The sequence below is a fragment of the Aedes aegypti genome, chromosome 1 (assembly GCF_002204515.2).
Source record: "Aedes aegypti strain LVP_AGWG chromosome 1, AaegL5.0 Primary Assembly, whole genome shotgun sequence".
Taxonomy (NCBI): Eukaryota; Metazoa; Arthropoda; class Insecta; order Diptera; family Culicidae; genus Aedes; species Aedes aegypti.
In genome coordinates, this window is record NC_035107.1 from 150338890 (window position 1) to 150366453 (window position 27564).

At 37.8% G+C, this 27564-nt stretch overlaps 2 long non-coding RNA genes across 2 annotated transcripts in view; one reads left to right on the forward strand and one right to left on the reverse strand.

Annotated features, from left to right (window-relative positions):
• Positions 1–18249: 18249 nt before the first annotated feature.
• Positions 18250–27564, forward strand: part of LOC110678291 — a 74675-nt gene continuing 65360 nt past the window's right edge. The window contains exon 1 of the long non-coding RNA XR_002501485.1: positions 18250–18667. This is a non-coding gene — a long non-coding RNA (uncharacterized LOC110678291). The remainder of the gene's footprint in view (positions 18668–27564) is intronic.
• Positions 18806–20192, reverse strand: LOC110678288. Its single transcript, XR_002501482.1, has 2 exons — positions 19714–20192; positions 18806–19244 (listed from the first exon to the last, which is right to left on the reverse strand). It is a non-coding gene; the product is annotated as an uncharacterized LOC110678288 (long non-coding RNA).

The following is a 27564-nucleotide window of genomic DNA, read 5'->3' on the forward strand; positions in this document are numbered from 1 at the left end:
GACGACTACAGGTATGTGATCAAGTTTTGTTTTTGGCGTAGCTTTTAGACAAATTTTAGACCTTATTGCATACTGAGAGTGTTTTGTTTACATTTTTTTTAAAAAGCATGTCTATGGTTACTGCTCCGGATCCTTACCTACCAGGATCCATACCATTTTCGCAATATCTCGAGCAGCTCGAATACATGTTCGAGCACAATGAATATCCAGTAGCGAGATATAAGACATCATTTTTGGCAGTATGTGGCATTGAGGTGTTTACCGAACTAAAAAAGCTTTTTCCGGGGCAAGATTTGAAGGCATTAACGTACAAACAAATGACCGACAAGTTAAAAAGTAGATATGATAAGGCAGACTCGGAGGTAATACACAGTTTCAAGTTTTGGACTAGGAGGCAAGGGAAGTATGAGAAGTACGAGGATTTTGTTATTGCAATCAAGGTGTTAACAGAGAAATGTGCATTTGGCGACTTCAAGGATAGAGCGATAAGGGGCATGTTAGTGATCGGTGTTTACGATTCTAATCTACAAAAACGCTTATTTGACGAAGAGGACTTGACAGCCTCAAAAGCAGAGAAAATAATCCTTAATCAGGATTTCCTTCTAGTAGAACACAATTGCTGAACGAAGATGACAAGAGAACCAGCATCGTAAACAGATTAGGTCCTAAGCCGGAAGCGCCAAGAGGTAGACACAGGAGCCGAAGCCGAAGTTATGAACGCAACAGCAGGTCTAGATCTTTCTCCAGAGGCAGGAGTGATAACAAATACCAGAATAAAAACAGAGATGACACTAGGAAGCCTTCATACTTTTGTTCGTTTTGTAGAATGAAGGGTCATACAAGGAAGTATTGCTACAGATTGAATAGGAAGAGCCCGGACACTGGAAGATATAGCGTAAAGTTCGTTGATTCGCCAAAATCGAATAAATCGGAATCCGATAAAACCGAAATTTTTAAACGACTGAAAGACAACATCAGTACAAGCTCAGATGAGGAGGAGACTTCTTGCTTGAATATCGTTACAAAAAACCAGAGAAACGAACCATGTTATGTGGAAGTCAACATTGAAAAACGACGTTTAACGATGGAGGTGGATTGCGGTTCGGCGGAGTCAGTCATACCAGAGGAACTTTTTGCTAGAAATTTTCGACATTTGGAATTACGGAAATGTAATAAACGGCTAGTAGTCATTGATGGGAACAAGCTGACAGTTTTGGGGAAAGTCCTGGTAGAAGTTCAACTAAATGGAATGCAGAAGCAACTTGATTTGGTGGTTTTACGCTGCCAAAATGATTTTATTCCCCTGATGGGCCGCTCGTGGTTGGACAATTTTTTTGTTGGATGGCGATATACTTTTACGAGCATGACACTGCCGGTTGCAAACATCGGATCGCTTGATACAGACAATTTGGTCGACGAGATTAAACGTAAGTTTCCTATAGTTTTTAATAAGGATTTTTCAAGTCCAATAAAGGGTTTCACTGGAGATTTAGTTTTAAAGGAGGATAAACCTATTTTTAAGAAAGCATATCAAGTACCGTTGCGTCTTCGCCAAAAAGTTTTGGATTATTTGGACGAATTGGAGAAAGATGGAGTGATAACGCCGGTAGAGGCGAGCGAATGGGCTTCTCCAGTAGTAGTGATTATCAAAAAGGACAACAATATTCGGCTTGTGATAGACTGTAAGGTCTCCATTAATAAGGTGATAGTCCCAAATACATATCCGTTGCCTTTGGCCCAAGATTTATTTGCTACTCTTTCGGGATCAAAAGTATTTTGTGCCCTGGATTTGGAGGGAGCGTACACCCAATTGGTTCTGTCCGAGAGATCAAAACAATTTTTGGTGATTAACACAATAAAAGGTTTGTACGCCTACAACAGGTTACCCCAGGGAGCCTCATCCAGCGCGGCCATTTTTCAGAAGGTTATGGACCAAGTCTTGGCGGGTTTGGAAAACGTCTCGTGCTATCTGGACGACGTGCTTATTGCAGGGAAGGATTTTCAAGATTGTATGAATAAGCTTTTGTTGGTCTTAGAAAGACTGTCAAAGGCCAATATAAAAGTAAATTTTAAAAAATGTAATTTTTTTGTCACGGAGCTTCCCTACCTAGGGCATGTTTTGACTGACAAGGGCTTGCTTCCTTGTCCTAGCAAGGTAGAAACTATTCGGCAAGCAAAAGCCCCAGAAAATACTTCGGAACTTAAGGCGTTTTTAGGACTATTGACATTTTACGCCAAGTTCATCCCAAATTTGTCTTCCCGCATAAGTTGCCTTTATAGGCTTTTGAGAAAGGACGTTAAATATGTTTGGAATTTTGAATGCAACAAAGCATTCAACGAATGCAAACAGATTCTAATGAAACCAAACCTTTTAGAATACTTTGATCCTTACAAACCTGTTGTAGTTGTAACGGACGCCTGCAATTACGGCCTTGGAGGCGTTATTGCCCATGTAGTAGACGGTGACGAAAGACCAATAAGCTTTGTTTCTTTCTCATTAAACGACGCCCAGAAGAAATACCCCATTCTTCACTTGGAGGCCCTGGCAATAGTTAGCACTGTAAAAAAATTCCATAAATATTTATATGGAATGAAATTTACGATTTATACGGATCACAAACCGCTTATAGGAATATTTGGGAAGGAAGGAAAACATCCTATTTCCGTTACACGTTTGCAGCGGTATGTGATGGAATTAGCCATCTACGAATTTGAAATAATCTACCGTCCGTCCTCAAAACTTGGAAACGCCGACTTTTGCTCGAGATTTCCACTCTCACAAGAAGTCCCAAAACATTCAGCTAGAGAATACGTTAAAAATCTCAACTTTTCTGATGAATTCCCCATTAATTACAAAGAAGTGGCGGAAGGGACTTCCAAGGATGAATTCCTGCAAACCTTACTACAATACCTAAGGAAAGGTTGGCCTGACAGGTTGGATAAGAGATTTGTTGACATTTTTTCTCACTACCAAGATCTGGAGGAAGTCGATGGATGTGTGATGTTTCAAGATCGAGTGATCGTACCGGAATCCATGAAACAAAAAGTACTAAAACTACTGCATGTAAATCATTCTGGCATAAACAAAATCAAACAACTGGCTCGTAGAACGGTTTATTGGTTTGGTTTGAATAAGGACGTGGAGGATTTCGTAAAAAGTTGCAGAATTTGTAATGAAATGAATGTGGTAACAAGAAAACCACCGTATTCGCAGTGGATTGCAACCAATAAACCGTTCAGCAGAATACATGCTGATTTTTTTTTACTTCGAAAAGAAGACATTTTTACTAGTAGTCGACAGCTTTACAAAATGGATTGAGGTAGAGCACATGAGAGATGGTACGGATCACAGAAAGGTGATCAAGGTTTTCCTACGTATTTTTGCCAGATTCGGATTGCCAGATACTTTGGTTACCGATAATGGACCGCCTTTTAATTCCGACACCTTTGTCAAGTTTTTTGAGAACCAAGGGATTGAAGTACTCAAAAGCCCACCGTACCACCCAGAAAGTAACGGCCAAGCAGAACGAATGGTCCGTTTGGTAAAGGATGCGTTAAAAAAATTGCTACTTGACCCGGACATTAGGAAAATGGACACAGACGATCAACTTACATATTTTCTTTTTAACTATAGGAATATTTGTTTGGGCGAAGACCAACATCAATTTCCCTCTGAAAAACTTTTAAGCTATAAGCCAAAAACTCTGTTGGATTTGATCAATCCGAAAAATAGTCCCAAACTAAAACGAACCAACACAGATATACACGACACAACAGACAATTTTGAATCCAATGCTAAGCATGATGACGATTTGGCCAAACTAAAAAGTGGTGATCTGATACTTTACAAAAATTTTAACAATACAGACATCAGACGTTGGTTGCCTGCAAAATTTTTAAACCAAAACTCCGATACTACATTTCAGATTTCGCTTGGTGGCAGAATCGTTTTGGCACACAAACGCCAACTAAAATTGCCGCAATCGCAACGTTCTCGCCGAAGGAGGATGTATCTTGCCCGTGAAGAAAGTGCTCCGTGTGAAGAAGACGGTCGCAGTTCGAAAAGAAGAAGGGATTATTATTATTTATCTTTATTTGAGTGGCTTTTCGCCCTTGGCGAGTTCGCCACTTAAGAAGAAGGGATTATGAAGACTCCGACGAAGACGAATTTTATGGATTTCCGGCGGAATCCTTCATCTATTCGGACCATTTGCATGGAGATATCGAGAGTTTCCATGGTGTTCCTGATTTTTCGGATGAGCATGGCGAACCGTCGAATAGAGCAGCAGAGGGTCCACCAAAAGTGGTTTCGAAAAGAAGTTCGACAAGAAAAACAAAGAAGAGACGGAAGGAAGGTTTTGTTTACTATTAAATTATTAGCATGAATTATTTTTATATGAAACGCATAAAGCTTAAAAGTTTCAAATAGAAATGTCGAACTAGTTATATTTAAGTTACGCATTGAGTATTCACTTAAGGGTGAAGGACTGTGATGTCCACGTAAGGGTTATATTATAGATACAGTCGAGCGAGAGCGAGATCTGAATGAAGAAGAACTGAAATGAGAATGAGAGAGGAAGAGTAGGAAAAAGAGAAGTTCGAAGCTAGATGGTATTCGGAGATTGATGGAATAAATGAGTTCGGTCTGGACTAGCAAGAAGATAAGACGTGTTCTTTATTACGCTGACTGAAAGTAGTCTGATTCCCCATAAGCTAAACATTACACACACCTGAACCTGTTTCTTTCTCTACGTTTGGGTAGAGTAAATGGCATTACAAGCTTATCCTAGTTGCCCCTCTTTAACCCTCTAATACCCGACCCTGCCTTTAGACGGGGTACACTTTGGAATTGTGTGTATTTTTTCGTAGCTCTGAAATCAAAATGATTTTATTTTTGACTTAAACCTTGACTCATAATACGCATATAAGAAAAGTTATTATGCCTTTTGAAACTTTTTTGTATTTTTGAAAATTGTTTGAACAATTGCAGGGTGGCCACCGAACCGGGAAAAACGGGAAAAAGACGGGAATTTGAATCCATCGGGAAAAACTTGGAATTTGATATGGTAACCGGGAAAACCATTTTGAACGAACATGTTCCAGCTCTAAAATTACAAACCACCAAATAAGTTGTAGAAAGTTGATATGGTTTATAATATTTCCATTAGGCATCTGTATTGTTGGAAAAATAACATTTAAACATTAATGATTCAATTTCTCGTAGAAATAGTCTATTTTGCTACACTAAAGTTCTTAGAAATGTTTCAAATTGGTTGGTAATGTTTCGAAATCGTTTGTTTTTTCTCTCACACAGAGTTTCAAAACTTCTGGCAGAATTAAACCTTGAACATATTGGATTCATTACTTTCTTTAGTTATTTTAGTTTAATGGGGCTTTGTTTCCTCACCTTAAACTTTATTTGCTTTAGTGAACTTTCCTTTTTATGAAGAAAATAAAATCGAAATATTATGGATTGAAACATTTGAAATAGTGTACCAGGATGCACAAGAGGGACATATCCTATATAAATGAAATTGGAATGGTGTTCGTATGTCACGAGTTGGCTTGAGAACGGGACGACCGATTTGAACATATTTTTTTTTTCACTTTTGTTGCCCTCAAGAACACCGCAAGGGTACCAAAAGACTAACCCGAATATTATTATTTTTCTTATTGGACGGAAAAATCACCTAAAAATACAGTTGAAAAGCTTGAAGTAGAATTTGAACCGCGAAAATTTTGAAAATCGTACCGGGAAAAAATCGGGAATTTCAAAATGGATATTTGGTGGCCACCCTGCAATTGTATTTTTATATAATCTACAAATGCCTGAGTTTAAGTTAACGTGTAATATAATAAATCGTACCTTTTATATTTTTCTACGACCAACCTATCGCAGAAGAAGAGTTTGGTGGTATTAAAATAATTTCAAACTTGGTTTTCTGTTAATTACACGGAAAATAAAAATAATTCCAGAAAAAAAAATAAAAACATAATATTTTTAAAAGTCCCGTAAAAACTTGACTTTTTATTATTGCTCAAAATCAGTAACTAGAAGAGAATTCAAGAAAAAAATGAAAAAGGGTAGGGATGTTCAAAAATAAAAATTATAAAAATCAAAAACCAAAATTCATAGATTTGCGAATAAGAATAAATCATTGCCCAAAACGTGTTTAGAACGATTTCAGATAACTAAAAAAGATATTTAGATCGTAAATAAAAATTTGGGTATTAGAGGGTTTTTTGACGAAAATGCAGATGGGGCTGACTTACGATTCACGGCAGTTTAAGTCATGTAAAACATATTTAAGGTGATTATAAAACGAAGCCACACCTCAAATTTTCAAGAGCACAAGACTTGAGAACCAAACAGCGTTCCGCGTTGAAAATTTATCCCATTGGTCACCACCAGCAAGCAAGCAATTTGATTGATTTTATACGCGAACTGTTGTCAGATTCTCTAGTCTTGTGCACTTGAAAATTGCAAGTTTGGCTTCATTTTATAATCACCTTAAGCCACACTGGTAAGTTAAGTCAGTCGTAAATATTTCTAATTATAACAATAGTAACAACTATATACTAGTTGAGAACAGTTTAGCCAACTTTTTGAGCGTTTTCTTTTTCAGTGCTTTTACGTAATTTTAATATGGATTATATTGAATTTTCAAATGAAAAACTTCAAAACAAGATTTCTCAAGATTCCTCTTAGATTTGTCTTTAATTGGCCAAGATCTGCAGAATGACCTAAGGAATCGTGCCCTGTACTCAGTTTAGTTGGGCATTTTTTTTTTATTTCATAACGGTCTGTCGGGGCACCATGACTGATACTACTGCAAAACTGGTACTATAGGGTTTCGTTCTACTCCGTCGTAAGCGCTACTATTCGTCGTATCTAACTTTAAATGTTCCACTACGGCGGATATTCAAACTTACCTGCAACATAGACTCATTATCCAAGTTTAATTTTGTGAAAGCTGTTATGGTTCGTACAATTGTACACCAAAAATGCAATAAAACTACTGCATTTCGGTAAATAACTTCAGTTCAATTATCCAAATTGCACTTTTTCACCGAAATCGCATGGACGAACACGATTTGAGAGAAATGCTTAGCGATCGATTGAGCCACACCACTTTCCAACACAAGTTTCTTCCCGCCCCCGTGGGTGACTTATTTCGCCGGACACTTATTTTCACTATGGAAAACCTTCGTACTTCTTCACTGAAGGATTTCATTCCAATCACACGCCGTAAAACTTCAATAAATCACCACATTTTACGAAATTTCCTCAGCCGCCGCGTATAATTGAGAATGTAAACAAAGTTCAATCCGTCGTACTGAGAAAAAAAGCTTGTGCGCATCAATGTGTGCGCGACGCTCGACGTAAAAATACGGTTCCTTTGATTGTGTTGTTTTCGCTGCACTGTGAGCAAATGTCATGATTGTTTGGTCAAAAGGAATTGTGTTTATATGTTTGGGCTGAATTTTGATGACGAACAATTAATTTTAAAGGAAATTAGTATATTCCATCATGCTGAAGGAATGGAGGGAGATGCCCATAGATCTATATATTCTAGTAAAACATTTTATTATAGCGTTGATATATTGTGTTTAACCACTTAATACATCACAGTGAGCCGTAAGTTGTAAGACGAATCTGGAAACTGACTGCGACGGAGTTGAAAACGATACGACGGATTGAGAATACGGTAAGACGCATTTTCTTTGCATTATTCCCAAAAAGACATCAAGATTTATCAAAATGTTATTGTACAATGCTAAAGCCGTTTTGAGAAAGAATTGTTTGGTATCGATTTGTATCAGCATCATTCACTGCAATACTGGGAAAATTGCAGTTCTCACTGATCAATGCTTAATACGATGGATACTAGCACATCACCCTACGTAAACTAACTGCAACTTTTTTACCGCAAAAATCAATTAATTTCAAAATTGTTTTTCGCCAATCAAAAATCCATTGTAGGTACCGTAAGTGCCGTAATTTAGCACAGTTAAGGAATAAAACGATATAAATGGTTAATTAAAATTTTGTATTGCATCAACAAAAAAGCTTTATAGGTGGATCGCTAGCAAATCTGTTCTAGATTATGGGAAAAATATAAACTAGACTGTATTTATAATTTACAATTGTGATTTTTTTAAATAGTTCACTCGTTGAAATTGCCTAATTCCACGCATTTGTATAACGCTTTTCCATATTCCGCGCAGAAGAATGCCTAATTCCGCGCACCCATGAAACAGTCAAATCAACATTAATTTCAATGTAAGCCAGCATCCAGTCGTTACGTACCGTTTTAAATTGAAAATTTCCAACTCTTTTCCCTTCCGTAACACTTTATGTATGAAAAAAGTAAAGTTTTGTATGAGCCGTAACGCTTTAGTCTACGTTCAGATTTTTTTTATAATTTTTTGACTACCACATGAAATAAAGATAAACATTAGTTATTGTTTATTGAATACCGTGGCATCGGTACGTGTGAATTTCGTATATGGGAGAGTGGGACAGTTCGGCCTCAGAAGAACCATAAGGGTCATCCATAAATTACGTCACACAAAATATAGCCATTTTCAATCCCTCTTCCTCGTATTATCATTCTTTTTGTATGTAGACTTCGTAAATTATGTATGGATCGTCACGTTTCCGTGAATCATTCCCCGAGAGTGTGTCTTAATTTGTAGCCCCTATATGTTGGTTTTCCAATAAGTCTAAATAAATTGTATAATATAAATAAGATTCATAAACAAATGTACATTGGCAATGTTATGTGTGGTTCATTATGCTAAGTAAATTTTTTTTTTTTTTTTTTTTATCTTTATTAACGAGATTTTTAGCCCTGGTCTAGTTTATCTCGGGACCAACGGTTTTACTTCCCTTCCGAAGGAAGTCGTCACTTTAACTTTTACGTTATAAGTAACTATCTCGGGGATGGGATTCGATCCCAGGTCTTCGGCGTGAGAGGCGTGCGTTCTAACCACTACACCAGGCCCGTCCCCAAGTAAGTAAATTTTGTGCGCATAGATGTATAGACTAAACTTTTGGGACTGTGCATAAAACACGTGGTATTTTTTCCTGTAAGTGGGCTTTCCAGATATTCCGCTTGTACACAAAATGTGTTTATTCATGATGTTACTTTTCAGATAAATAGTCAGATGTGGAGACGAATATAGCATGTTTTACTTGTCTGTTGTTATGCGAAGAACAGTGCGCGAAATTATGGCATGAAAAAAGACGTGGCCTAATTCCGCGCAATACTTTTTTGGATAAAACTCAATAATTATGCTAATATTTGATAAGATTTCATAGAAGCACCATGAAACATATCTGTAGCAAGTAGTTCCATGGAATATTGCACAAAAAAAATAAAAAAAAAATCAATCAGAAAATCGCGTTGGTTTTGACCTACAGTCTTAGCACGGGCGCTAAGGAAATTAAAAAATGGCGTCAACTTTGACGGGCCCCCACTGATTTTTTTTTTGGCCGCGAAAAATGCCTTATTTTGCTTTTATTTGTGATTCAAACATATTCTAATCCAAAGTAGCATGAAATGACATTAAAAGTTGCTGCAATATTAATGTGTATTTTCATGTATGAATAATTTTGTATGAAATGCGAGGAAATAGGCAATGCGCTGAATTAGGGCACTATACCGTATCTCTGCCTAAAATAGAATACCTACTAGAAGCAGTGATCGTGAGTACTCACAGAAGAAAATAAAACCCATGAAAAAGAACTGCTTAGTTAGCTAGCTGGGATGCAGAGTAGGAGAATCGAGGAAGATGTTGTAGAGCATGAATAAAATGTTTGCACACTAATTTTGCGTTTTGTGGCGTTTTATGTAGTTCTGTGACATACGGCTCCCTGTGCTTTGAATTGACAAAAATTTATCAGTAAAATGATCACGGTGATTTTTTTTTTCGAAATCATCACTAGTAATTTTGACTGGGATGCGTTAATTATTATTCTAGAGCAGTGCCACTTTCGTATTTGAGTTTGGCGTTAAATCACAAATAGCAAACAAGCCTTATTTCGAATAATGCAATCTAACACCCCTAGACTCATTATTTTGGACACCTAAAAGTTACTCTAAATATTGATAAATGTAAGGATAAGGCCAGGACTTCTTGTGGACAAATAGGAAAAAAAGAACATCAATATTTTAATAAACGAGCATTGAGTCGTTTATATCAGCTTTATTTTTTATTCGTAAACTATTTACTGTCTATTACTTTATTCGTTATTTAAATCATCATTAACTTCTTGCTCATGTCTTTCCCTTCTTGGCGATGTTATAGACTTATAAAAAGATACACCATGAAGTATTTCAATAATAATCCTAATAACACAGTTTTTCACTATTTTCCATTGTTGAAATTTTAGCAATATTCTAACGAGCAATTTCCGAATCAAAATAGCATATGTTACGGTTTATAATAATTATATCGTTAATTTCCAGGATTTACCAATTATTTAGTCTTTGGTGCAATAAAGATATTGAGAGTAGTACACGCATAATTTATTCGGTAACACATGATTTACTGTTTCAGTAATAAGAACACAACTTTTACGTACTGCCAAAAACAAATAGAAAAAATATAATGTTTTGCGACTATCGCAGAAGTTACTACAATGGCGGAAACGCAAATAAAAGTGAGCGATTGCATCAAATCTCAATGCGGAACAACCGCGGTTTTGCTCCCTTTTTACTTCATTCTTACACGCAAAAAAATTGTGCGGTAAAAACTACCATTCTAGGGGGTTAACTTAAGCGCTCGCACCGGCAATTTTCAGCAGACCAGAAATGCGCTTGATTTTACCATGTCTGTAGTTGAAATCAGATTGTTGTAAAATATTACTGTCAAATGTACCAGTAATGCGGTGGGGTGTACCGTAAACATAGTATATTGGTCTGAATTTCCATGGTAGTTTTAAGAATTGGCGTAGTCAGCTAAAATAGTTATTTTTACCACAGAATTTTTTCCCGTGTAGGGAAGATAACACTACGGTGTTTCATCAAAAACGGTTATTACTTTCCTCATTCGCCGCGTGGAATTTAGGGCAAATGTGCGTTACAAACTTTACAATAGCAGTCCAGGCAATAAACATCTTCGGCGAACTCACTCTTTTCAAACCATAGAATAAGTGCTCTGAAGACATTAACATAGTGGTTTCTGCGCTCGTGTACATACACGTTACATGTCACCAACACTATTTAAAGATTGCTGGTTGAAAACATAAACAAAGATCAGCTGTTCCCAGCAAAATCAAATGGCAGTATTTTCAACCAGCAAATTTGCGCACGTGTTCGTGACACCGCTCGGCGAGAGCTCAATGATTCAATGCAATCCCTTCTTCTTCTTCTTCTTCTTTCTTTTCCGAGCTGGTGGTTGTCAGCTCGAGTGTTTGGGCCAGTGTCTAGACTATATGCCCAGTTGTTTTTCTTCGATTATGTTTAATCGAAACGCTTTGTTGCGTGTTCACAAGTCTAATTTGCATTCTCTAACAAAATTTACTATTTCTTCATATAACACCATGTTTTTCGTTTTAAACACTTCTTTCAAGTTTGCAAATGCACAATCAAAACTATACTGCATTCTCACGAGCCCATATCTTGGACATAGCAAGATCAAATGTTCTGCCGTTTCATCCACCTCACACCATTCGCATTCAGGACTGTTGACAATCTTCATCCGGGACAACCAGAACTTGGCGTAATTATGCCCCGTCATCAGCCGATTTAGTAGTCGAATATCTCTACCGCTAATTTCCTTTCCGAAATACCAGGGTTTCTCCAAAATATCCGGTTGAATCGCGTAAAAGTGTTTCCCCTTCTCTTCAGAGTACGCTGTGTACCAACTCGCCGTGTTTTGTCTCATTTGTATTTGCAAAATTCCAAAAACGTCCTTAACGAACAAGTTGTGGTCCAAAACTGTTGCCGTATGCTCCAGTCCCGCTCGTGCAAGCTTATCCGCCATTTCATTCCCAAAAATTCCCACATGACTGGGAATCCATTGGAACGCTGTTTTCCACTTATGTGCTGCATTTATTATCTCCGCAACAAGTGTTTCGGCCTTTTTCCTCATTATTGCGTCTTCGATCATGTGACATGCAGTCATCGAATCCGTGAATACCACATAGTGATTCAGCTGATTGGTATCCATGGCAACTTTGATTGCTTGAAGTTCGGCAGATGTAATACTGGTGTTCCATTTAAGTCGAAATGACTGTTTCATGTTTTTCGTTTCAACGAAAATTCCAATACCACAAGTCGTGTCTTCTTTGGACGCATCTGTGAAAATCCGTCCACGCCCTGCATACTTCCCGTTCATTACAAAAAGTGCGGCTTGCTTTAGTTTTACTGGTGGTAAATCCTTTTTCGGCCCAATGATTCCTTCTAATGTGGAATGTATTTCCACATCCCCTGGAGTCGTTGCAACGTGCGCCATTATTTTAGCGTATACATTCCAGTTCTTACGGTAGGTCTTTTCTTGGTACGAAAATCCACCTTCGTTTTCTTCAGCTATTTCTGGTATGCTTTGCAGCTGCTCGGCCACTACATTGCGCCTTTCAAAGCATCTGGCTACGTTTTTTCCCGTGACATAATCCAGTCGATGTTCCAAGCGGTCTTGTCCTGCTATCGCCGTTAGTGCATTTATTGGTGTGGTTCGAGTGCATCCTGTAGCTCTCCTAAGACATTGGTTGTTCGTTATATCCAATTTAGTCCGATTTGTCTTTTTTGCATTACACGTAACCGTACATCCATATTCGATCACGCTTCGGATTAAGGCAGTGTAAATATTCATGGCCGTTTGAGGATGACTTCCGTTTTTCATCCCACATATTACTTTCAACATGTTCAATCTGTCGTTCATTTTTACTCGGGTCTCATTAATGTGCTGTCCAAAGCTCAGGTAACGGTCAATCGTCACACCTAGGTAACGATGGCTTTTGACCGTTTCAATCGGGCTACCATCTAGGTGAACAGTCAGTGAGTTGTTGTTATTTGTAAACAATATTATTTTGGTTTTCTCTGAGTTGACTTTGAAGTTTAGTTCCTCCGCTTTTTCATTGAACTGATCAACTGTCGTCTGTACTTTTTCGTTCAGTTGAATCAGTTTGAATCAGTTGGCCAGTACTTTTCGCCTTGACAATGATTCCAAAGTCATCAGCGAATTGCACCAGTATTACTCCGTCGCCTGATATACTGTGCAGTCCAACCGTGTACAAATTGAAGAGCGTTGGCGAGAGAACATCACCTTGTGGAAGTCCGTCGCTGATGGTTCTGGAAACCGATCCCGTCCTCAACTGCATTGTCACCTTCCGGTTGCGCAAAAAAGCAGTGATCCAAATATTGATCTCATTTGGAATCAGGTAAGAACTAAGAATTTCTTCTAACTTGTCTGTTTTTATCGCGTTGAAAGCGTTTGACAAATCGATACAGACTAATGCCGTTATAAATCCTTCCCTTTTATTTTTCTTGATGCAGTTCACCACGAACGACAGACATGTATTCGTAGACATACCTTTTCTGAACCCGAAAGAAGTTTTCGGTAGCAAACTCCGTTCTTCGATGAAATCTTGAAGTCTTCCAAGTACCGCTGTGTTGGCCACCTTTGTCAATGTAGGTACCAAAGAAATAGGGCGCTTTCCAGCCACACTGTTTTGGTCCTTTCCCGGTTTTGGGATCGGCACTACCTTTATCCTTTTCAACGGCTCCAATACATACACACTTTTCCACATGTTGTTCAAATCCGCAATGATATTGGATGTCGCCGCCGGACTCAGCTGCCTTAGCGTTTCGTACGTTAAGCTATCCTCGCCTGGCGCTGTGCATTTCTTCTTTTTGTTCAGGATATTATGCCAGCTTTCCATATCTAGCAAATCATAATTAGCAGCAATTCCGTAGCGTTCTTCTGGTCGGTAGTCGGGTTTTCCAAAATGCAGGTCCAAAAACTCCTCAGCCATTGCTTTTTCCTCCCACAACACATTGTTTTCTTTCCGATAGTTCTTCTTTCCCGTCAAACGTCCAATTTTACTCCAGAGTTCCTTCGATGTTGTGAATGGATTCACTTCGTTCGGGAATTCCTGTAATTTTCTCGATATTTCCTGTCGTTTTTCTCTCTGGAAAATCGCTGCTTTCTTTTTATAGTTGAGTAACGTCCTTTCATTCGATGTTCTGTTGAATTCTCTGCGAGCTTCCCAAGTAACCAGTAAGCACGATATTGCGGCACGGTAACAGCATTATATGCGCATATACGGTAATCATTTGATGCTTGTCAGTTTTATATACGCATATAATGCTATTATAATGCCAGAAAAGGCGAAATAGCGTGCCATTATAATGCGAAGATATAACCGTGCTTCTCGGCATCACTAGTGCTGATATAAGACCACGTGAGAAACGTCAGTTGTTTTCGCCAGATTTTTCGGGCGAATATTTTGTGCTTTCGCGTATGCGGCCAAGCAGCTGGTACACGAGGTAAATAAATAAATGAATGAAAACGGAAACCTCGAATAGTATGCAAAATGTAATAAAATGATTGAGATAGTACTTCTCCGTATCAGACTTATTCATTTTGGTGGTTTTCATCCTTTTGAGGACTTGAAATTGCCACATATTGATCCTTGTTTTATGATGATGAAATTCCTCATTTTGCGTCTCGAACCTGCGACACCTGTATTGTTGAGTTGTTGAAGTTCTGCTCCTTTGCTCATTCGCCCACATAAGATGAATAGTATTGGAAAGAAAAGTGACCAATTTAAACCACCACTTTTCCCCGTCATAAAACCTGCAATTGTAGTAGTGAGAATACTTATGTTTGACTCCCTCTCACCACTATATGTAAACACAAAGCACGTGGTATATCTGTCAAAACACTGGATGACATTTAAACAGGCCCTGTATGCGAATATAGAGCCAATATAGTGCTTATTTAATGCCCGTATACATCAGGCTTAGAAGCATTAATGATGCTGTAATAGGGTTTCTATGCAGCGGAAGTGCTGTTATAAGGTGTGTAAGCATTTGTGGTGCTATTATAATGCATGTACGCATTTATGATGCTGATTAAGGGCTTATTATTAGTGCTTATGGTTACTTGGGTTCCGTTTTTTCCCGCCAAGCCTTGTCAACATCTTCGGACCACCAAAATTTTGGAGTCTTTTTATCCTTTCTTCTATTCCTTTTGTAAACCACTTTAGCGGTTTTAAACAGATCTGTTATATTTCGCAAATCGTCTCCATCTAGTTTGGACATTTCTTCATTAATCGCCTTCTTATCGTACACGTAGCGCACGTTCTGTTTCGGTACGTCCGCGGTGACCACTGTCTCAACCGCTAGATGATGGCTTCCAATGCTGAAGTCTAACACTCTCCATTTCAAATCCATATACATCGCTGGTGTGCATATAGTCAAGTCGATGGCAGTCGCTTTCTGATTCAGCTGCACTGGTATATATGTGCAGGAACCGTCGTTCAACAAAAGCAAATTATGCCCATCAATCGCGTTCATCAACATCTCACCCCTTCTATCGGTCATTTCGTTGCCCCACGCAATGTGGTGGGCATTCAGGTCGCCTCCTATGACGATCTTCCTGAAGGATCGAAGAGAGCCGAAAATTTTTACAATATCGTCTTCGAAGATTGCATTCGGAATTGAAGGACTCACATATAATGATGCCACGACAAGATCGATTGTGGCAATCTTTATGGCTACTGCCTGAGTATAATCCGATACAGCAGGCAGCGTAATTGGGTAGTAGTTGAAACAATTTTTAAGCATAATAGCTGCTCCTCCATAGTTGTCATATCGGGAGCTGAATATTTGGTGGTATCCTGAGATACGGTATTTCGTCGTCATTTCTAGTTCTTCTTGGCTCCATGTCTCAGACAACAGTGCTACTTCGTAGCCATCTGCTGCCAGTACTCTTTGAAGTTCCGATTTATTACTCTTTAAGCTTTGTATATTGCATTGCACGATCTTCATTTCTGGATTTTGATGATCGAAGGCAATTAAGCAATAGTTTTCGATAAATCGAAGCATTGCCTCGAAATATCTTTGATTTTTTTTTTTACGCCGGCTGGTAAGTCCTGCTCGATGCACAAGGAGTAGAATTTCATGACCTGTTCCTGGAACCGCAGGTTCACGTTTTCGGTGGTCTTCTCAGTTACTTCCTTAATTATTTTTTCGACATCCGTAGTTTTGTGGGGGTTGTTTAAGCACACTCCATTACTTGACGGTTGCTTGGATTTCCTCTCTCACAGAATCCTCTGCTTCAGAATCGCCGTTTGATTTTGGTCGTTTAGTTCCCTTCTTGTTTCTGTCTTTGCTCGACTCCTTTGGCTTCCATAATTTTACTGCCGGTTTGACAGGTTCTCGAGGTATGTTGGTTTGGTCCCATTGTTTTTTGAGATTGCCAACATTTGCTTCGACCGTTTGCGCCATGCTCGGGAATTCTTGCAGGTTCGATAGTATTTCGAATGGATTCTGACTCAGCATAGGTACTTGATCACGTGCTTCGATGTAGGTGAGATTCCTTTTTGCTCGTAGCTCATTGATGTGTTGTTGCCGTTTCCTTTCTGGACAATTATTCTCCGCTGTCGTGTGCTTGGTTGATTTGCAGTTAGCGCATTTCACTGGATTTTCGCATCGCTCGTATTGCTGATCATCCTCATGTTGCTCGCTGCACTGGTGGCAACGGCGGGATCCTCTACAGTTCAGTGTGCGGTGGCCGAACCTCAAGCAGTGTTCGCAGAGGTCCACTTTTCGCACAAACGGCAAAATTCTCGCTGGACAGTCGAATAGCCTCACACGGTCCGGTAGTTGGTTAGCACGAAAAGTTACACTGATGCGTGCCAACGGGATTCTTTCATTGTTAGCAAAACGATGTAGTCGACTTACCCGTAATACTGTGAATTCGGAGTCCAGTCCGTCTCGGATTTCGTCGTCTGTTAAATCGATCGGTACCCCTGCAATTACGCCTGTCATCGACACCAAATGACTGGGGACGTACGCTTTGTAGGTTGTACTTTGCGTGTTGATTTTTTCTACCAACAAGTTGGCTTTGAGGAAATTGTTGATGATCACCATGACTTTGAAGCGTCCCACATACTTCATATCCACGATATGTCCGCGGATTCCTTCAATTTCTCTTAGTGCAGCTCCGACAGAGAATTTGTTGATTTTTGCTGTTTTGTTGTTACCCTTCAGCTCGATGTACACTCGATATGGAGCCGCATCTGCAAACGTGTACGTGATGTTCTCCAAGGTTCTTCCAGGTATCCTCGCATCCTTCATTTGGGTATTTGTCCTTTCCCCATCTTCTGCTATGGAGCCACCAACAGCTCCTATTTCGGAACCTGGCGGTTCCGCCATTTTGCACTTAACCTCACTTCACCACAATTTCGTTTTATTTTTCCCCCGAACAAAATGGCTGCCTCTGGGCAGCAGCGTCCTGTCGCCGCAGTTTTTCCTTCACAACTATTTCTTCAGATCAATATTTCTCACTTTTTGGATGTGTTTCTTCTTTCAAAAGCACAATTTCACTTTTTCCTCTGTATTTCGCTTTCCGTAATCAAATCACCAAGCTGAAAACACGTTCGAACACTCCTATCAATATTCAATACGCCCGCACTTAGCAAAAGCCAACCGAACAATGCGCTAAAATTTCAACGCATATGCAATGCAATCCCGCACTTCGCAGTCCAGCGATGAAAGAAATACATAATTTTGTTCTCTTTCTCAGATGTACATCTAGGCAATAAATAAAAATGCAAATTTTGAGCACATTACATTTTAGAATGCACCTATAGGCCTTTTCATGTGACAGGTCCGTCTGTGCATTTGTTTACATCGGTGGAGGACCGGTGCATACACGAGGCTGTCATTTTCATAAAAGAACTGTCAAAGAGCTTCCCGATCAGCTGTTTTGGAACGTCATGTGAATAGGCCTATATAATGGAGAGAGTATAGCTGTCAAAAGTATACACTGAGAAAAAAAATGGTCACAGAATTACTAAAGTTTATGCATTAATGACTATTTTCTATCTGCCTCTGTTTCATTCTGCTGTGAATTTTCACACTAACTGTCATTTCGACAGGCGAATTGACAAATAGGAATAAAATTCCCTGCAGGATGAAAGAGAGGCAGATAGAAAATAGTCATAAATTACTAAAATTTAGTCATTCTGTGACTACCCGTTTTTCTGAGTGTAACAAAATACCTATTACATATTGACTGTTTAACGATAAACTTGCGACGATCGACGCGCCACCACATTTCATATAACGGAGGGTATTAGAACTAACTTGGAGGTGATGATTTGGAGGTTATTTGGTAATTTGTGTACGATAGTGAAAGAAGATTTGCCATGTGTATGAGATAGATTGAATAATTGTAGATCGTAGTAGACATTGAATAAAAGGTCTTCTTGTTTTGATCGTAGTTCTGAAGTACAGACGTGTTTTTATTATGAACCTCCGACACTACATTTTGGCGACGAGGTCTAAATTAGGATATTGAGATTGGTGTAATTGGAATATTTAACAGTTAGTGAACTAGTGTGATTGTGTGATGATTGTATTTTGATGTTACTGATATTGGAAATTGGTAAGAGTTGTTAGCTTCCACCGTTGGACATCGAAGGAAGGTAGGTGTTAGTATAGAAGATTTGCTGGGAGAGATCCGTCTCGGTGACAGCGCTGTGGGCGGCCGTAACGGCGTCTTTGTTTGGCGATAATGGTGTGGATGTTGAACTTTGATAAATTTGTAACAGAGGTTTTCTTCCAAAAAAAATATCTATACAAACTAAAAGAATAGTTTTTTCCACCATGTAATGGATTGAGATGGGGTTGAACAGCAATGTCGCGTGTCACATTTTTATTTTTGTAAAAGCAATGATCGCTGCGATGTATGTTGTAGTTCGTTCCTCGATGATATAATGTGAGGTAAGGGTGAATGTTTGTGAGCTTGCAAAATTATACTGAATATTTTGCTTCAATGGTAGAGTACCACCTCTGTAGTTTATCCTTGGGATGAAAAGCGAATTCTACATCTTTCGGGTGATTTTCTTCCAAAAGAAAAGCATGAAAAAATCGTGTTTTATGCTTAGCTAAAATTGAAAAAAAAACATTGAATTGTTTGTAAAAATAGAACAAAAATGTAGTGTCGGAGTTACATAATGAAAACACGTCTGTACTTCAGAACTACGATCAAAACAAGAAGACCTTTTATTCAATGTCTACTACGATCTACAATTATTCAATCTATCTCATACACATGGCAAATCTTCTTTCACTATCGTACAATTCCTCCTTTTCTATCAAATTTGCTTTGGTCTTACATTCTCTTAGACCGATCACAATCTGCATCTTGACGTACAATGTTCTTTCAGTTAAACGCCAATATGAATCGCCGCCTTGTTATCCAACCCAGCACAATTTTCCTTCCTTTGGATGTTGAACTTTGATAAATTTGTAACAGAGGTTTTCTTCCAAAAAAAATATCTATACAAACTAAAAGAATAGTTTTTTCCACCATGTAATGGATTGAGATGGGGTTGAACAGCAATGTCGCGTGTCACATTTTTATTAAGAACATTGTACGTCAAGATGCAGATTGTGATCGGTCTAAGAGAATGTAAGACCAAAGCAAATTTGATAGAAAAGGAGGAATAATACGATAGTGAAAGAAGACCTTTTATTCAATGTCTACTACGATCTACAATTATTCAATCTATCTCAAACACATGGCAAATCTTCTTTCACTATCGTACAATTCCTCCTTTTCTATCAAATTTGCTATGACTTACATTCTCTTAGACCGATCACAATCTGCATCTTGACGTACAATGTTCTTAGGAAATGGAAGGAAAATTGTGCTGGGTTGGATAACAAGGCGGCGATTCATATTGGCGTTTAACTGAAAGAACATTGTACGTCAAGATGCAGATTGTGATCGGTCTAAGAGAATGTAAGACCAAAGCAAATTTGATAGAAAAGGAGGAATTGTACGATAGTGAAAGAAGATTTGCCATGTGTATGAGATAGATTGAATAATTGTAGATCGTAGTAGACATTGAATAAAAGGTCTTCTTGTTTTGATCATACACTCTTAAAAATAATGAAAATTACTCTGGACGTAATTCTGGTTATGACTGAATGACACATGATGTAATTGATGAAACGACACAAAAACGCGTCTATGAAGATGATTTGAACAAAAAATGTAATTTTACATGTTAAAGGACATGAAAACGATGGAACTGTGATCGTCATTTCTCGAATCAGACACTAACGTATATGAAATTTGACACAAATTTACGTCATTCGGCTCGCTTCTTTTATGTGCATCTCAAAAGACGTAAATCAAATTATGTTTTGGTACTGTGTAGTTCTGAAGTACAGACGTGTTTTCATTATGTACCTCCGACACTACAATTTGGAGGTTAAAATCCCCTCCAAACACTAGCGATTTTGCGGTGGTATGTTGACGTTTGATGACGAATATTTGTGGGCGATTCCTTCCAATGAAGCGGAGAACTTATCTGACAATCACCTTTGGCAACCAAATTGAGAAATCCAAGGTCACCAAGGTTTTGCAAATTGAAGTGAATATTCACGGATCCCTGTACTTGGAATGTCTAAAGTCTTGTCAGTAAAATGATTGTGGTGATTTTTCTTCCAAAGTTATCGCTAGTAACTTCGATTGGGATGCACTAATTCTAAAAAAACGCCACATACGTTTTTTCAGCTTTGCGTTAGATCTCGAATAGGCTAGTGATAGCCTTACTGTCTGAGCAAAAAGCAACAAACCTCTGATGGGACTCTATGCTTTTCATAGTAGTTGTTTTGATTATTTTTGAGATTTATTCATATAATGTTTGAAGTATTAGGTTCTGTACTGTATAATTTATTGACGAATAAAAGTTGGATTATGTTTCAGAAATTGGACGAGCTAACTGACTTGCTGTCGCTCAAATGATGTCAAATTTGTCAAGATTATAATTAAAAACATTTTTCCTACATTTTCATAACAATTTATTGAAGTTATTTGGCAAACGTCAATTTTGAGTTTTCAAAATAGATTTTGCAAAATTTAACCTCACTTTTATTAGTCAATTTTGTTCATGACTTTTAATTCAGACGTATGTTGGTGTTGTCTCTCAGGGATAGCATGAAAATAAGACTCACAATAAAAGACAACAATGTTGAAGGGCATTTCAACTCATCGATAGGTTTAGCAGTGAAATTCGCGGATTTCGGTAAAATGAGTTTAGTTTGTAGTTGTGCAAATAATGACTTCAAAAAACAATGCCAAGTACGCTGTTGTTCTATGCCTTATTGCATCATGTTCTAATTTTTCTAACATGAGACAGCATAATGGCAGTACGCATGGACTCTTTTGTACAGAGATTTACAGTGTTCGAATTTCTAGTATAGTTCTAACAAAATAAGCACCGTTTTTGGTGAACATCAAAATCATCAGTTTGTTGCATTCTTATTATCTAGCACAGTACGCAAAATATTAGATTATTACCTGCAATACTCTAATATTTTGATCGGATGCGTTCACTAATTACGTAAGGCATTTATAAATCTATCCTCCTTTTTCTTTGTAAATGTTTTGTTATAAAAATCCAAAAAACCTAGGTGACACATCAGAAAGTCATAAACCCTTTCGTAATTAATACACGCATTCTTTTGACTTTTGTTTGTTTATCATGGTACCGAAAGGCTCTATTTTTTGTTTGGATTTCCAAACACACTTATACGTATACTTTTTTCTAAACATATCTGCATCAAAAAAGGATGAATTCTCGAAAGACAGATGCTTTTCATGTTTTGAGTTCTGGTTTCTACATCTGCCTAGCACAAGGCATAGCTTCAATAACAATAATATGCGATACAGCCAAAATATATTGCTTTGCAACAACATTCAACTATTATGACTTTTGTTGCGATTTTTGCAATAAATTATTTGATTTATTCTAACATAAAATATTGTATATAAAAGAGAAACAAATGCACATACTACAAATATAGGTGAGATTCTTTTTTTTTGTCAATTTTTGTCTGTTGGCTTGAATCGATAGGGGAAGATTCCCCAGTACCGGATACCTAAGCCGCTAAATTCATAATTCAAATATTGATTTTATGCGATCTTGTTACCCATTTACGATAAATGTTATCATTTCGTAGCGTTAAAAAATAAATATGAATATATAAATACGAATTTTGACATTGCATTTTGATGATGTATTCTAAGTACGAAATCGAACAATCTCAAAAGGTGGCCCCAATACCCAATGTCTTGCATTCTGTAAATTTCTACATCGTTGTACTTCAGGAATAGTATTTCATGGCCAATTCAATGCATTTACAGCTTTTTCAAGAGTGTATCATTAATTATACTTAGTCCAAAAGACGTCCATAAAAAAATCTTTTTCATATATGATGATAAGGGACCGTCTATAAATAACCTAGCTTTAAGGGGAGGGTGGTGTTTGACAATTTATGACGATAGGGAGTAGGGGTCCACGCTAAGCTACGTAGCTTTCAGTAAAACGATAAAAAAAGAACAAGATAACGATGCATGTAGCCAAAACAATACACTATCTATTTTCTATACAAATAAAAAAAAGGAGTGGTGTTTGCACGGCACGAAATGGCTTGCGAACGAGTCAACGGATTGCCATAAGTTTTTCACTGTTGCACTCGACAAGGGATGCGACGTGTTCGTACGAGGAAAAAAAATGAGAAAATCTCCGGAATAATCGGGAAATAGGGAGAAGACTATTGTGTCATTTTGTATGGGGGATTACATGACGTTTTACAACAGCCTACTTGATGGCAAGACGAAGTTCGCCGGGACCACTAGTAGATAATAAATTGCAACTTAAGAGCAGTCGTTTGAGTCAGTCACGTAAGGTGTAGAAGGATCTACCCCGTTTGGCATACAAGTTGTTTAGCATAATAGTCGTTTGGCATAATTTATCATCGTCATAAAATATCATGATCCTTCTTTTTTCATATACCATGGCATATTTAGACGTTAGGAAAATATTATTTAAAAATGCGCTAATATCCCGAACATAATGGCCCGGAGTCATGTATGATACAATTGCAAAAGAGCTTCATTGGATATTGGTTTCCTTAAAAATATGGAGATTAGAAGTATGCACCGTATGTCCTACCAATAACTGCCAACGGAATGTACGATCGCGAGCAGTTTATCAACACCCATTTGCTAAAGACGAAGTAGGCCGTCATTGAAATTTGTATGCGTCGTTGATGATTGTTGCTAAATCAAGTCACAATTTTGAGGTAATGAAAATCGGTTGATATTGCACTGACGCAACTAAAAAAGTATCAGTATCTGATACTTTTCCGGATCAATATGAATTATTTGGACTGAGTTTAATCACTTCGAATTTCGAGCTGCAATGTCAATATGGCTGTCAAAACGAATGAAGCCTTAACCTTAGCCTTAACGGAAGGAATTTGATCAAAATTCAATGTTTTTCAAAATAACACGGCAAAATGAACCACCGCAAGAGCAATGGACTATGGCTTATATGTAAATTTATTGGACTAGCAGCAGAGCACTCTCCTACCTGCTCGGTGTGAGAGTAAAATAGTAGAAGAGTGTGAAGTAGATAATAAATGTAGATTAGTTGAAAATCTGTATCGGTAAAGAAGTTACAGATGAACTATGATCTCGGTACAGTGGCGAGCACAGAGTGCCTTTCAAATAAACACACAAAAATGTTACCGCCCACGAAAATAAAATTTTGCTTCTTCTGAAGTAGCATATTTTCTGAATACATGAGTGTCGATTGCAATTTTCATGCTTTGCATAAAGAATGCTCTACTCATTACATTGGTTTTACACACATTCAGTCATTTTTTCATTCATTACCCAAACCTGTGAAAATTCAACACATAAAACCTGTGACTCCCTTTTAGCGTGGGATTTAACATTGAAAGTGCTGCGTCATAGATTTGGCATAGTTGCTACACTGATAAAAAATTTGGGGTGGGTAATGTCTATTACATTACCGCGGGGTTGACGTAGAACTACGATGATTAATAATTTGATTTGTCATGTGTATGAATTTGTAAGTTTACTAGTTTTGTGTTGTTATTGATCGGATGAAGTTTTCAGAAGTTAACTCTTTTTGGACTCATTTTGGTAGTCCTGAAAAGAACCATTTGTCGTTATGTGGTTCCGAGAACCAGTGTTTGAAATTTGAAATTTTTGACTTCAATATGGCAAAACATTTTTCTTAATTAGATCTGCAAAATATCCACAGGTCTTAAGCGTGTGATTCAAAATATACAAGTTAAAGATTATTTTTCAATCATAATCTCTGCGATTAACCATCACCTTGTTAAACGGTCATACTTTCAAAGTTGCACATCTCAAAATTTTGATTTTCGAGTTATCTAGTTGTAGCATTAAGGGGACGAAATAATGTTGATATTTTTACTGTCCATACGAACGCGCATGTGAATTTTCCAAGATATGTAAATTCCTAACCAAGACATCAACTTCATGTATCTTATCCTAGATTGGTCAATCAGAAGAAGGCGAAGAATACGAAAGGGAGGAGCATCGTCTGCAATTCAAATTATGTAAAACATACTTGGGTTTATTCTACGACTGGCGTGAGGTGACAATTGTCGGTCTCGTATAGCGAGGTGACAATTTTCGACTCGAGTGAAGTGACTCTCCATTTGATTTACACGGCGAGTCACTTCACTCGAGTCGAGAATTGTCACCTCGCTATACGAGACCGACAATGGTCACCACACGCCAGTCGTAGAATAAACCCAACTATCTTCGACAGATTCGGTTCATTTAAGGGACGAATGACCTTCGGATTAAAATCCCTCTGTAACAACAACAGGACTCGGTTCATTTCATTTACACTTTCGAGCTAGTAAGAACTTCTCGTGATAAACACTGTATAGCTAGTAATATTTCTTAATGTGCTTACCACATACTTGCTATAATCTCTTAATTCATCTCGTAGCATCATACAATATCTGATTTATCACGAATAATCGACAAGACGACAATTTGAGGATGGTCCGAGAACGCTGCTGCAGTGCCGTCGGGATGCAATAATAGCATAATGCTCATCTTGTACATCCCTTGCCAAGACATCAATTTCATATAGCCTATTTCTCAGATTAATGCAATAGACAACATGTAGAAAAATCAATTCAGATCAATAGTTGCTCATTACAATAGGTCAAGAAACAGTTTATTGAACAGTATTTAAAATCTGTCGCAATTTTAATACATTTTCCAATTTCCGTACTCGAGAATTTTGGAAGCGGGGGTCATGACTGGTCCTGGCTGGAAATATTCGTGGGGAGAAACTCGACCCTTTGCTGCAGGAGTTTCATTAACAACTCTTTGGTAAAGCAGAAATTTTCCGAGGAAAATTCTGCTTAAAGTGAACTTTTTCAAAACAACTCTTTTTGATTGGAATATTTATCAACAACTCTTTGTCAAGTAAAATCATCCTAAATAACTCTTTGCTCCATCACCAAACCAAACCATTTCATTGAATTCATCAAGTACAAGAAGATGAATGGTAAGGAGAGGTAGATGGTGTTTCCAACAGATCGCCGCACAGTGGCCCAAAGCTGGACAAAAATCAAAAAATATATATTTTCAAATTCCTTCTCGAATATTTTTTCCTGATTTCTTCAGTATTGAATAACAATTCCCCAAAACTTCAGATCGATCGGTGTATATTTGGATTTTTAACAGCATGTGACCTGAAAAGATGTCAGCTGAAATTGACCCTTTTGAATTTTTCAAATTTCGTTAAGGTTGTTCAATAGAAATTGCAGTTTCTGTACTAAATCATGGCCAAATCTTTCTCAATCGGTCTCATTCGAAAGAATATACCTAAGGCTTAGTATTGAAGATATTTTGAATCATATTTGACATGTTTACTATTTGAGAATGTCAGAGCTCCTTCAAAAATAAGGCATTTTTTCAAAGGTAGTACAAAATATCTGGGAAACGCTCTAAAATGATCATTTACCCCTCAATGTGTGGCAAATATTCCATAGTATTCGATGTACTGTGGCTTCACTTGCGCTTTTTTGCGCCAAGATAAGAAAATATATTTTTTAGTTATACTACGAATCAGCCCATTAGACCATCTTACTTGATATAAATATTGCATTTTTCACCATTATATGCTCCCGAATAGATTCAAACACCACCTCGAGCTTGCCCACGATATTTAACTTCAAATTGGCATCGAAATAATGACGTTCCATTTGATTTTGATCTGGATACGGATATCATTGATTGTATTAAAAAAATGTGCTATTTTAAAGTAATTATGTCAAATGTCCGGAAATAACGATTTTCTGTTTCAACGACTATTTCTATCAAATTACCTCTAAAAGTCATGTTTTGTCAAATAATTAGCATTTTTGAACGTTTTGAGTGAGAATTGTACTTTTGACCAGCATTTCTATGGGATGCGGCCACTGTGCGCCGGTTGGCGCTGACTACTAATCCGTCCACTGAATGTTTTTCAGTTGTTGCTTTCGCTTCGTTGCTCTCTGGTTCCGTTCGCTACTCGCACACTGCTGTGGCTTTCACGCGCTCTTCTTTGCTGCTCCGCTGCTTGATCCGTTCGTTATGCCGTTCGATTTGTGAATGAGCTGGGAGCAGAACAACCAGTGGTTTTATTTGCTCGAGCTCCGTTCACCGATGGCGAGTGGTGGGGTTCTCGCTTGGTTGTTTCGTCACTCCGTTCGCTACTCGCACGCGATTGGTTATTGCTTTCGCGCTATTTTCGTTGATGGTGTGATTCTTCGCTGAGAAAAAAAACTACAACTCTCGATTACTTTTTCAAATCGACGTAAGTAACTTCCATACGGTTTTGAGAAAATTAATTCAGAAGAATCACAACCTGTCTTCTAAAACTGTTTTAAAATGAATCACCTTTTTAACATTTTTTCGCCGTGTACATTGCTTAATTTTTGCATATAATAAGCTCGCGATAAAAAACTAGGGAGTTCCTGTTATTTCCCACAACAATTTTATTACAAAATGATAAGCCGAATTATTCAGTTACTTTCGACGTTTTTGTATCAGTGTAAAATCGGCTCAAGTAGTGTTTTGTTTTGATTCGTGGATAAGTCACTTTGTCTCTCCATACAGCTGAGCGGCGAAAGTAGTGGTTAGGTAGCGAAAGTTGAAAATCTTACTTTCGTCGTTTTGTAAATCCGGAAAGTAAACGCTCTAAAAGTGAAAAATCGAGTTGGTTTAGAGCAAAATGAGTAGAATTTCGTCTGCGAAACACGTAGAATCGATAAAGTAAGTTTGTATACTTTTTTGACTTGAGTCGGTTTGAATAAGTTTTCGAGAACTCTTTTGATTTTTCATGCAAAATGACCAACTTTAAAAAAAATATCTCTGTTATTTATGGACCGATTTGAATGAAATTTTCACAAAATATCAGATATAACTTAAATTGTAACATATATTATTGAGTGATTTTTCCAA